The sequence below is a fragment of the Bicyclus anynana genome, chromosome 8 (genome assembly GCF_947172395.1).
Source record: "Bicyclus anynana chromosome 8, ilBicAnyn1.1, whole genome shotgun sequence".
Taxonomy (NCBI): domain Eukaryota; kingdom Metazoa; phylum Arthropoda; class Insecta; order Lepidoptera; family Nymphalidae; genus Bicyclus; species Bicyclus anynana.
Window position 1 is genome coordinate 7,916,969 of NC_069090.1, and position 13,579 is coordinate 7,930,547.

General features: G+C 35.4%; 1 protein-coding gene across 1 annotated transcript in view; it reads left to right on the forward strand.

The window, feature by feature from the left end:
• The window catches only part of LOC112055259 (elongation of very long chain fatty acids protein), a 36,433-nt gene that overhangs the window by 17,652 nt on the left and 5,202 nt on the right, over positions 1–13,579 (forward strand). The window lies entirely within an intron of this gene.

Sequence of the window (13,579 nt, forward strand, 5' to 3'; positions counted from 1 at the left end):
ATAACGGCATTTCTGCATCTTTTAGAAATTTTGTATTATCTCCGAAACTAAGTTATATAACTAATTAACAAACTGTAAAGGGCAAATATTATCTCTATAATATCCTTGTCATTTTTAAATAATTTATTTTGTTAAGGATTTAAGTTTAGTTGTATAATAAAAGACAAACCTAAGTATATAAAATTAATAATTTTTAAAACATAAAAGCTACTAAATCTGCTAATATATAGAAGATAAATATATGGTGTCGCGGTCTTTTTTGTAGAATTTTTAAAGTTAAATAAAACCTTCATACATTGATTTCAATGTTACACAATGGTTATGGCAGCGCATGCGATTAAGACTGTTTAAGAGGAGTTTCGGTCCGACCGGTATGACAAAAACTGTGATAACTCTGCTAATATATGTGATACCAATATAAAATAAATAGCCTATAGCACTTCTCGATAACGTAGCATTATACTGGTGAAAGAAATTTTGAAATCGGTTCAGTAGTTCTGAAGATTACCCCTTTTAAAGAATGTTACAAACTTACAAACTTTACCTCTTTACATGATTAGTATAGAAGTATAGATATAGATAGTTGATTATAATATGATTCAAAAAAATTTAAAATTCAACACCTAAAGTGGTGAAATAGGGCGTGAAAGTTTACATTGATTTCCACGCGGACGAAGTCGCGGGCGTCCGCTGGTAAATATATAATGGTGATGAGTATACCCGATCAACTACTTCGTTTCGCATATTGATTGATGGTGGTTGCATAAACTTAATATGTACGGTATGGGAAAATCACGCAAGGTTTTATTAATTGAGAAACGTTGTAATGGCTTTGTAAACGGTTAGAACTATAATAAAAGAATCATATGCAATAATTATAATATTTTAGCCATATTTTGTATTTATAAACTTGTATATTATTATTTTTTATAGTGTCTAATGGAAGGCGTGATTCTTTGTATATAAAAACAATATACTGACGCTGTTTTTATACCTAGGTTTCGTTATTTTTGTATATTTTTATGTGTAGGTATAAGTTAAAAATACTATTCGAGTATAAGTTTACAATTATTATGAAACGGTTCGAAAAAAAAACATGTATCGGGATAAAAAGTAGCCTTTATGGTACTCCATACCGTCCTCTGTCTTCCAGTGAAAGTTTCATTATATTCGGTTCAGCAGTTGCAGACATTAGCCCGGACAAACAAACCTCCGACTCCGATTTCGGAGGGTGTAGGTTCGAATCCGGTCCAGGGCATGCACCTCCAACTTTTCAGTTATGTGTATTTTAATTATTAAATATCACATGTCTCAAACAGTAAAGGAATAACATCGTGAGGAAACCTGCATACCTGAGAATTCTCTACTGTTTATTATTCGTCGATATGATTTTTTTTATTTCATAAATAATGCTTTATGACGCCGGAGTAGACAAAAATAATTATAAATAATAATAGACACTGCTCGTTTTTATAATTTTTAGGTGTATAATTTATTTAACTAGGTGGAAATAAATTATGCAGGGTTCCGCATTCATTTTAAATCTACATTAAACTGGCGTAGAATATTAATCGTAGACGATCACGATAATCGAAAATACTAATAAAATAAATAATAATATTTATCTATTACAGTATTTAAAGCTTCAAAGTTCAATAAGATCGTTTATAAACAGTGTAAATAATTAGGAATCCGTAGAACATTTTGTACAACGGATAATATGAATTAAGCAACTGTAAAAAAACAGCTATTAATAACCTCCTTATTGGTACAGATTGGGAGTTCAAAAAGAAGAGGAAATTTCCTAAAAAAAGTCTTAGTGTTTGTAATTATAGGACCAATATTTATACTATTTACCAAGAGTTGAAAATACGTCTGAAAATGGGTACTCTGGTTTGCGCTAGTCAAGACCTATTCTTACACTTCAACAAAAAATATTATTTAATCATGTTAAATATTAAAATTAAAAAAAAATCAGACACTTACAGGAGAGATGGACGAATAATAATCTTATGGTGAAACATTTTCATCGCGATTATTCAACGAGTTATGCGTCAGTTAATAAACAATTTCAGTAGAAGCTAGAATATTAACAATTTCAGAAGTAGCTAGAATATTAACATTGCAAGTGCGATAACTGTTAAACCACGTTAAACAACAAACCTCGGATTTTTATTCTTTAGTGGAGCTATTCGTCAAGATCGTAATTATAAAGACCTTGGCCTCTCTAGAAGTGCAGCTAGTTCTATATTAGAACGAGTATCCAAAGCTGCTCTAACAGAATCTTAAAAAAATTGGCTAGGCAGGGAGAACAACACGAGCAGAGAACGGGGAGTGTTGATTGCGAAGGAATTCCTTAACCCTACATCCTGTAGTCACAAGTTCGGGACTCTGCTCGGAGTTCTTCTCTCTACCACGCGATGGACCCGGCACCCGCACGGTGAATCCATGGAATGCTAAGATATTCGTCTCATTTACATTGTTATACATATAGTGTAGTATAAATTGTTGTTTTGTTATATGCAAATATAATCTTGGATGAAATATATTACGATTAAAAAAATGGTTATTTTTTAAAAACGGTTTTATTAATTAATATTTTTCAAGTAAGTGTTAAATATATGTTAAATAAAAAATAGAGTGATTTTCAAGAGATGTTTTTTTAAATTAATTATTTTTATGAAATTACTTTTGGAGAAACTGTACCTACTGGCTACTCAATGTTACTAGGCCATGGTCAAAGCTCGCTGACATTTTTGTACGCTCATTGTAACGCTTCCTTCTTTGGTTATATTAAAATAAATGTAAAAGCCGCCGAAAACTCGTTTACCATTTACCGTTTTTACGTACGTAAAGTATTTAAGGTTAAGGTACTATGCCAAAAAACAATCATCATTATCATTATAACACACGCAGAGAATTAAAAAAAATATTTAGAATTGTTTTTCACAAATCCCGCGGGAACCATTCGGATTTTTCCGGGATGAAAAGTAGCCTATGTGTTAATCCAAAGTAAAATTTATAATATTAGTGTGATAATATGGCAGTGGAGGCACGAGAGTGTATATAGTAGTATAGGCAAGTTCGTTGATGCGGGCGACAGGGGGAAAGACTGCGCGGGTGTGAAATCGTGCGTGCGGGGAAGTGAAGTGCATCAGTCGTGGGTTTTTCATTCATCGCTACATGCTCCCCAGCCCGCGCGGACCATCGGGAGTGTTACACGCGAAGTTGCCAAGCTATAACAATAACTTCCCAACTTCGGTCTATGACTGACTTATCAAAAATAAAAGCTCACAAATCGACATTGGATTCGAACCCAGAACCTCGCAATCGGTAGAAAAGCAGTTACAATAGAAAATTTTTATTTTGTTATATTTATTTATTTATTTTTATTTAATACTCTTTATTTGTACACCACAATAAATAAAAGAAAACAAGCAAAACAGAAACATATGAAAAAGTAGAATACAAAAGGCGGCCTTATCGCTTAGTAGCGATCTCTTCCAGGCAACCTTAGGCTTAGGAACTTCTTAAGACAACTGTAGGTGGTGTATATTATGTCGTTTACGGCCAGTTTTTTTTTTTTTTTAATCTTTACAAGTTAGCCCTTGACTACAATCTCACCTGATGGTAAGTGATGATGCAATCTAAGATGGAAGCGGGCTAACTTGTTAGGAGGAGGATGAAAATCCACACCCCTTTCGGTTTCTACACGACATCGTACCGGAACGCTAAATCGCTTGGCGGTACGTCTTTGTCGGTAGGGTGGTAACTAGCCACGGCCAAAGCCTCCCACCAGCCAGACCTGGACCAATTAAGAAAACCTCAACCGGCCCAGCTGGGGATCGAACCCAGGACCTCCGTCTTGTAAATCCACCGCGCATACCACTGCGCCACGGAGGTCGTCAAAAGTTTCTTCATCGCAAGTAACAGTCAAAGTAACGTCATAAATGACGGTCTTATTCACTGAAAAATAAAGTCTTCTTTACTACTTGCTACTTTTACTGTTACTTTAGCTTTACATTAAGAAACTCAAACAATCAAAACAGTGCAGAGCATTCTGTCGTTTATTTAATCAAAACAGTGCAGCATATAGGAGTAACCTTGTTACAAGTAACTGGATATAGGTAAACCGAATTCGGAAGTGTATTATGTGTATTCGGCCTTTACCTTTTTTCCTTGCCATGAAAATTAAGCTGCTACATCAACCGAATCGTTACCTAAAGGTTGGCAGGGTTGACCGTACGTGCAGATGATGCAATCTAAGATGGAAGCGGGCTAACTTGTTACTTGCTAAATCGCTTGGCGGTACGTCTTTGCCGGTAGGGTGGTAACTAGCCACGGCCGAAGCCTCCCACCAGCCAGACCTGGTCCAATTAAGAAGACCTCAATCGGCCCAGCCAGGGTTCGAACCCAGGACCTCCGTCTTGTAAATCCACCGCGCATACCACTGCACCACGGAGGCTGCCAAAGACCCACATACTCGTAATAGTAGGGGAGCCAAAGAGGGGATTTTTGAAGTTACTTGAGCGCGGCAGATGAACATAAGGGAATATACCTTGCACGTTGTTCAGTACCTCTACCAAGTATGAGCCTTTAATATTGGTGGGTATATTTATGGCAACCAAAAAAAACTAACTTCAGAAATAATTAACCAGCGCGTCAGATAAATGAAGCTAAAAGGTGTGCATTTCGAAAATCTGACGATTTGAACGTTACATATTGGAATGGGAGGGTTCCAAAGTTACAAAATAAAACCCTTATATTTCTGTTATCCAGCCACGAGCGCGGTTAATTTTTTACTTATTTTTAATGAAATAATCTCCTGAATAATCGCTTATATTTTTTGATGATTTCAGTAAGCCAAAGTAATAAAAATTGTCTTTAAAGTCTGTAGTTTTAGTCCCCACCGTTAAAAGCAAAAAAAATATATAACCATTTAATTTTTCTATCATCTAATCTACCAAATCTAATCGATTCCAATGATGCTGCAGTAACTGCAAATTTAGCATCCCGGGCTCCCCTACTATAATAGAGGACGTCTCTACAATGTTCTAAAGTCTTTTACGTTTTTACGAATGATGATATGATTTAAATGTTATGAGATTACGGAATACCAGTGAATGACACAATTCGATTTCAAACGATGCATAAATTTTTCTAAAGCCTACCACGTTAACGTTAGGAATCTTTAAAGATTTTGTAACGTTAGCAAATGTTTTGTAATATCAAAACCGATAGCTTATAAGTGTTATCAAATATCACATAAAATATCTACAAGAATTATGTTATACCTACTTACTTAATCAATTTAATATTTTTCTAAAAACTGTTCGTACATTTTTTCTTGATTTTCGTTTGTTTTGGGATATACCATATGATTGATTATGTATTATAATGTTGCCCGCCAATATGCATTGAATGGCGAATAATTTTATATTTTTCTGTTCGTACCTTTTTTCTTGATTTTCGTTTGTTTTGGGATATACCTTGTGATTGATTATGTATTATAAGTAATATTGCCTGCCAATATGCATTGAAAGGCGAATCTCTGTAACCCTGTCATTTTTAGGAAAGAGGCCTGTAAGGCTTTATATAGGTACCTATTCGTATCATTTAACTCTTGTTACTAAGAGAAATATGTATAGTCTCAATAGCTATACGGTAAAGGGGCAGGACTCACTCCGAAAAGTCACGGGTTCGATTTCGCTGGACTATTGTCGTACCCTTACAGTCTTTCCGACTAATTATAGGAGAACGGGAATGTATAAAATATATGGCAATTTATTAAATAAAAAAATATAGTAACAGTAGGTACGAAACCGCAAACAAAGTTGCGAATAAATTGTATATTAATAGGGTTAATTAGTAGTAAAATAAGTAGATTAATAAATTATACATCGTAAATAAAGCAATGTAAAAAGATTATTATGTTATCCACATGCTTTCATTTTTATTGCCTACGCTATAAAATATTACTCTTAAACTTGACCTTATTTTATATGTTCATAATATTAATTACACGTGAAAGATATTTCATTAAAATATTGGACAAAAGTAATAGTAAAGTAAGTAGGTAATATAAATGGAAGCATACCTACCTACTCGTATTATAGAAACAATGTAGTTAGCAATTTTATAGCTGAGCTATAAATATTCGTATTGTGGTCATTAGGGTTTCCAAGATTTTTTGTTAGAAAAATAATGTTTTACTTGCTCTGTGTTTTTAAAACCATAACATCTATAAACCTTTTCATACCATCAAATTATCTAGGTACTTTTAATCGAAATCTAGTCCAATTAAAAACTTGTCATTCTATTTTTTTTTATTGAGAAAGAATAAGCACATTAAGAAACTTTAACTAACTTATTATTATCCTAATAATTATACAAATCAGCTCACTGCTGAGCTCGAGTCTCCTCTCAGAATGAGAGGGGTTAGGCCAATAGTCCACGACGCTGGCCCAATGCGGATTGGCAGACTTCACACACGCAGAGAATTAAGATAATTCTCTGGTATGCAGGTTTCCTCACGATGTTTTCCTTCACCGATTGAGACACATGATATTTATTTTCTAAAAATGCACACAACTGAAAAGTTGGAGGTGCATGCCCCGGACCGGATTCGAACCCACACCCTCCGGAATCGGAGGCAGAGGTCATATCCACTGGGCTATCACGGTATTCAAACAACATACAAATCATGCCCACGTGGAATAGTGGCAAGAATACTGGCTGTTTATCCGCGTTGAACAGAAAGGATGATCCTTTGCGCGAAAAAGGAACCAGCCCATTTTGTTACATTAAATTTCACCTCCCATAATTACGTTTGTTTTAGTTGAAAGAGTCGAAAGAAGTTAAGCCACCTTGGAGCTTTCATAGAAAACACTGCCTAAAAAAAGTACTAACCTTACCATAAAGATATAACAAAACAATGCATGGTGGAGTATTACTTTTATAGCTCGACGTTAGAGCTGTGATAGCCTAGTGGATATGACCTCTGCCTCCGATTCCGGAGGATGTGGGTTCCAATCTGGTCCGATACATGCACCTTCAACTTTACAGTTATGCGCATTTTAAGAAATTAAATATCATGTGTCTCAAACGGTGAAGGAAAAACATCGTGAGGAAACTTGCATACCAGAGAATTTTGTTAAATCTCTGCGTGTGTGAAGTCTGCCAATCCGCATTGGGCCAGCGTGGTGGACTATTGGCCTAACCCCTCTCATTCTGAGAGGGAATCGAGCTCAGCAGTGAGCTGAATATGGGTTGATAATAGCTCAAGGCAGGCGAATTTGCGTTCGCCCGTTAGTTTAAACATTAATTGAATTGTGTTGTTCATGTTTGGAAAAGGGTAGACCCTTAGATTAATAAACATACTGTTTTCTGAGGGTTGACCATGACTCAGTTTTTATCTGAAGACGTCAACGACACGGATGCATATTTTATTGTGTTTATTATAATAATTATCTAAACGTTTCTGCAACTGCCGATTGGCCTTCACAATTCGATACCTATTAACCCATAGCGATCTTTTATGAGAAATATTCCGTGGAAACAAGTTTAATAAGTCAGGTATGGGCCAATAGATCGTTATTTATTGAGGACATAAAGCCTAGATTTTATATGAATTCACGACATAAAGCTATTATTTATTAAATTAAAATGCTAGTTGTACAAAAAACCACCAATGCTTGTTTTCTGATGATGTTATTACATACTCTCCTTATTATCCGAGGAGTTTGAGCGATCGAAGCTCTGCCTGATGGAACTTTATGGCTAGATAAAGATGAGAGGAAGGAACGACTCTTTATGGGTAAAGTCAGCTCCTGGGAGATTTGGACCTCGGCTTAGAGGGCTAATCGGAAATGTGATGTGATGTGGTGGTGAAAGTATTTTTTTTAAATGTTAGATTACTTCGGGGCTCCTGGCCTCTCGGTTCAAGGTCGCCTTCGAATCGGGGAACCGTGTTATTGGCCAGATTATCCACCCTATGTTATGTCTTCGCTAATTCCACAGAACTTAGAAAACGCTAAAGCTGACGTTTTATTCATTATCTTGTACATAATCGTATTCTGTTAATATGGGTCGCTCCGTACCTATTAGGACATTTTTAGGGTCTATTTCTGCTTGTAGTATTGCAGTTGGCGTTGCAATGTTGCTAGATTATAAAACCTTCTCCTTGTAGTAGGGGAACCGAAGAGAGCATTTTTGCAGTTTTTCGAGCGTGGCAGAAAAACATAGTTGTTGATATTCAAAACCCTTATATTTTAGTTCTCGAGTTACAAGCGCGATTAATTTTTTACTCATTTTGATGGATAATCTTTTAATTAATCGCTAATATTTTCTATTTCAGAAAGCCAAAGTTATAAAAAACCGCTTTTAAAGTCTGTATTTTTTTTTTCCACCGCTAAAATCGAAAAAAGTAAACAACCTTCTATCATTAATCTACCAAAGTAATCGGTCCCCATGACGCTTTAGTGACTGCAAATTTAGCATCCTGGGCTCCCCTACTGTTAGAACGTGTAGTCGAATGCACTTTACCACCTAAGTACGTTGTGTAGTTTCTTATGTTGTGGTGTACAAATAAAGTATAAATAAATAAATAAATAAGTACAAATTAAATAGCCTACAATCAATGAATCACAAATACATAATTATACGTGACTTAATTAGGTTTTGTTGTTCAATATAGTGATGAAATATCTTTGTTTCTAGTGTCATGGCATTGTCCTTTGCCTCGTTGTGGAATTAGGTTTATTTTCAATTTAATAGGTTAAGGTATGCCTTTGTAAGTATTTTTTTTATTCTTTACAAGTTAGCCCTTGACTACAATCTCACCTGATGGTAAGTTATGACGCAATCTAAGATGGAAGCGGGCTAACATCGGTTTCTACATGACATCGTACCGGAACGCTAAATCGCTTGGCGATACGTCTTTGTCGGTAGGGTGGTAACTAGCCACGGCCGAAGCCTCCCACCAGCCATAGCCAAGTAATAGGTAGGTAGCATTTAATTTTCAACCACCGATACAGAAAGAGGGGTGTTAATTGCTATACTTATGAAGTTTCTGCTTTTTTAACTGTGTACATGTATGTCATAGCGTAGCTTCTAAAGTAATTAATCGATTATGATGCGGTTGTTTTAGTTTGAAAGCTAACGTGATCGAGATGGCTCTTAGCAACGTTGAGCTATCGGCGTTTTTCTATTATGTGGAAATAAATTCTGACATAAAAGTTGTTGTTCTAGCTATTTGTATTAGAGTAGCTGACCCGGATAAATTTATAATAAACCTCAGAATTCAAAACCAATCAGGACCCCATTGAAATATACCGTCTACACACAAAAGTTCATCTAAATCGGTTTAGCCGTTTTGATAAGTCAAGTTAGGTTTTCATCAATTTTATCGCGGATGAAGTCCTGGCTTAATAAATATAATAATTAAAATACCATCATCATCATTAACAACCCATATTCGGCTCACTGCTGAGCTCGAGTCTCCTCTCAGAATGAGAGGGGCTAGGCCAATATTGCACCACGCTGGCCCATTCATCATTGACAGACTTCATATACGCAGAGAATTAAGAAAATGCAGCTCTGGTATGCAGGTTTCCTCACGATGTTTTTCCTTCACCGTTTAAGACACGTGATATTTAATTTATTAAAATGCACACGTGATATTTAATTTATTAAATTCAATCTTGATTTGTACTTGGTACTTCAGATTTTATTTCAATTAGGTTATTCTCATCTTTAAATAGGTATACAAATATATGTGAAATCAATATTTATATACCTATTTCATACAATCTTATATTTTTTAAGATCTCATGCGAAATAAAAAATTGCACAAAATAAATTATAATTTTCCGAAAAGTAATTATTTTTAAGGTATGTAGCACTTTTTGTTACATATTTTTACTATTTGCCAATGGCCTGAAAACCGAAATGCTCTTCTCGTTAATTACAAGTAGGAATTAATAATAGGAATAAATTCTGGTTCTTTGAAACCAAGATGGCATTTACTGTGACATTTAGCAGTTGTTTTATTTACGCACTATTTTATTGTTGATGTCAAAGACCTAATGAGGAAGAGCAATATCAACCAGTTCGTTGATCTGCACTGAATCTGCACTTCACGCAGCATACCTACCTGGCTACTTTTGAATAGGATACAGGGTATTTGTACCATTAGGTCTTGGTTATTATTATTAGTAACCATTATCTGCCTATTTTAGTGTCTTACTAAAGTAACTTTAGTGTTTATGAGGGTTTCTCAAACTTTCCACTCCACGAATCCCTGTTTAAATTTCCAAGTGACAGCGAACCCCTTCTTACTAACGAATGAAAGCCCCCCCCCCCCCCCCCCAAATAAAATAATTTGACTGTTGAAGAAAATAAGGTTTTTATTTGAATAAAAGGTAACACATAAAGTACCAAAAGAAATGTCTTTGTTATATTAATGTGATGTTTCTTATCGCAAATGGACTCTATGTTAGGAGTGATTTTGGAGACTTAATTGGCAAAAATGTTTGCTACAATGTTTTACGACATTTTTAATTTGTCCACTACGTATACAAGCTAAAGATCGTTGACCGTATAGCCTGAGCTTAACGATATTTTTTGAAGACTTATGATTGATTTGTTTCTTCGTTTTCTTGTTTGTTAAGCTACATCAGTACACCAGCAAACATTCTGCCCTAAAAGAGTGATATAAAAATGAAGAAGAAGAAGAAATATACTTTATTGTACATTAAAACAAAAATAAACAATAATTTATAATAACACTTAGAAACTAATGTACAAATGGCGGTCTTATCGCTAAAAAGCGATCTCTTCCAAACAACCACTGTGGAAGAGAAAAAACGTTACCGATTCGGGTATACGCACACAAAAAATAAGACAAAGTTAAGTAATTTAAATACATAAATAATATGCAATAATACATAATAATAATACAAACAGACTATACTTAACTACATACATACATATAAATAAATACATATATACTAACATACATACATACATACATACATACATACATAAATAAATATACACACACATACATGAAAACCTGCAAAACATAAAAACAAGATGGCATCTAAGGGAAGACACAAAAAATAAATAAATACACAAACTAATTACAAGCGTAATTTGGAGTAACTTATTAAAAGGTCAGGGAGGAAAAAGTGCATGTTCACCAGCCGTTTGAAAGAGGTTAGAGATTGGACACTCCGAGTGTCTAAGGGCAATGAATTCCAGAGCCGAGCAGCTTTAACAGAAAAGGATTTAGAATAGAAGGAAGTATTACGGGAAGGAATTTTTAAGATTAGGTTGTCTTCGGAGCGAAGGGAGCGACAGTGAGTATCACTTAGAAAGCTAAAACGCTTTTTTAAATATATCAGAGTCGTAGGATTAAACAGGACATTATACAAAAAAGACAGAATGTGAGTATTCCTGTGAAGGCGAGTCGAGGGCCACTTGAGTTTTTCGCGAAATTCGGAAACATGGTCATATTTGCGAAATCCAAATATGAATCTTATACAAACATTCTGAATGCACTCAAGTTTATTTAGTAATTCTTCACTCAAATTTACATAACAAGTGTCCGCGTAATCGAGAATTGGTAACAGGAGAGATTGTGCAAGCGCAATTTTAGTAGATAAAGGAAGGAAGTTTTGTAACCTACGAAGTGACCCCACGGATGCAAACATCTTCCCGCTTACTCTGCTTACCTGAGGGGCCCAAGTGAAATACTTGTCAAAAGTAACTCCGAAATTTTTAACCGTGTCACTAAATAGCACACGCGTTCCATCCAAGACTACATAAGGAATATTATCCCAGTCAATATGTGCAACCAATAACCTTTAATATTATTCATATTAATGCTCAGAGTATTCCTGCACATTATTCAGATATGCTCTCATCTTTTGATAACACGAACATCCATGCCATTCTGATATCAGAATCATGGCTTAAACCGTGTTTGTCTTCAACGTCCTATGCTCTTCCTGGCTTTCGATTAATACGAAATGACCGTATTCATCGGACCGGTGGTGGTGTAGCCATTTATCTACGTTCCCATATCCCTTTCACCATCATAAACTTGTCAAATCCCCTGACGGCACCGGGAGCGGAACATTTATTTATTGAGGTACTTTTTTCAAACACTAAAATGTTACTGGGTGTGTATTATAATCCTAGTCTCACAATAGATTACTATTCTGCTTTTGAAAACCTTTTAGATAAATTTATTCCTTTATATAAACATACTATAATTATGGGGGATTTTAATACGTGTTTACTGAAATCGGACTCGCGGTCTGTGCGTTTAAAAACTCTTGTGAGGGCAGCTAATTTACATATACTCCCTCTGTTAGCTACACACTCATTTCCTAATTCTTGCCCAACTCTTCTAGACATCATATTAGTCTCTTCCCTTGATCATGTTGCCAAACATGGTCAGTGTTCCGCTGATGCTTTTTCATACCATGATTTGATCTATGTGTCCTATAAAATGCGTCCCCCAAAAGCTAAACCGAGAATTCTTCTGCAACGTAATTTTAGTAATATGGACATCGATAGCTTAAAGGATGATGCAGCAGGGATAAATTGGACAAGTGTTCTTACCGGAGCCTGTATTGATGATAGAGTTAATAGTTTCAACACTCTCCTAACGCAACTATACGATGTGCATGCTCCGATTCGCCCAGTTCGGCTTAAGCACCTTCCTGCTCCCTGGCTTACTCAGGAGCTTAAAGCTTTGCAAAATAAAAAGAATTCTGCAAAAGCTAAATATAAAAGTAACAACTGTGATGTTAATAAGAACAAGTATCACACTATTCGGAATCGATGCAACAGGTTATGTAGAGATATGCAACGACGCCATATCCATAAGTCCATACTCGAAGAAGAAGATTCCGGTAGAGTGTGGAAATTTCTCAAGTCACTTGGAGTTGGGAAAGCACGTCAGAATAATGATTCCTGTAAACTTGATTTAGATCAGCTTAATAATCATTTTTCTTCTTCTTGCGCTATTGATGACGTCACAAAACTAAACACTATAAATAATTTAATAGCTTTACCCACTTCTGACGATCCTTCTTTCATTTTCTGTCATATCACTGATAGTGATGTTGTGAGAAGTATTAGCGAGGTCAATTCCAATGCCGTTGGTACTGACTGCATTAGTCGTAAGATGATCGTTCCTATCATTAACATCTTAGCCCCGATAATCAAATCCTTATTTAATTTCTCTATTCTTTCCGGGAGCTTTCCTTCGTCTTGGAAAAATGCTCAAGTTACTCCTATTCCTAAGAAAATAAATCCTTCCAGTTTCTCTGAATATAGACCCATTTCCATCCTCCCGTTTCTTTCAAAAGTGTTTGAGCGAATAGTTCACCGTCAATTAAGCCTTTTCCTAACTAGACAAAATCTTTCGAACCCATTTCAATCGGGTTTCCGGACTGGTCATAGTACGACTACTGCATTAATCAAAATTACTGAAGATATTCGCCTTGGTATGGATAATCAATGTGTTACGGTGTTGGCCTTACTTGATTTTAGTAATGCATTTAAT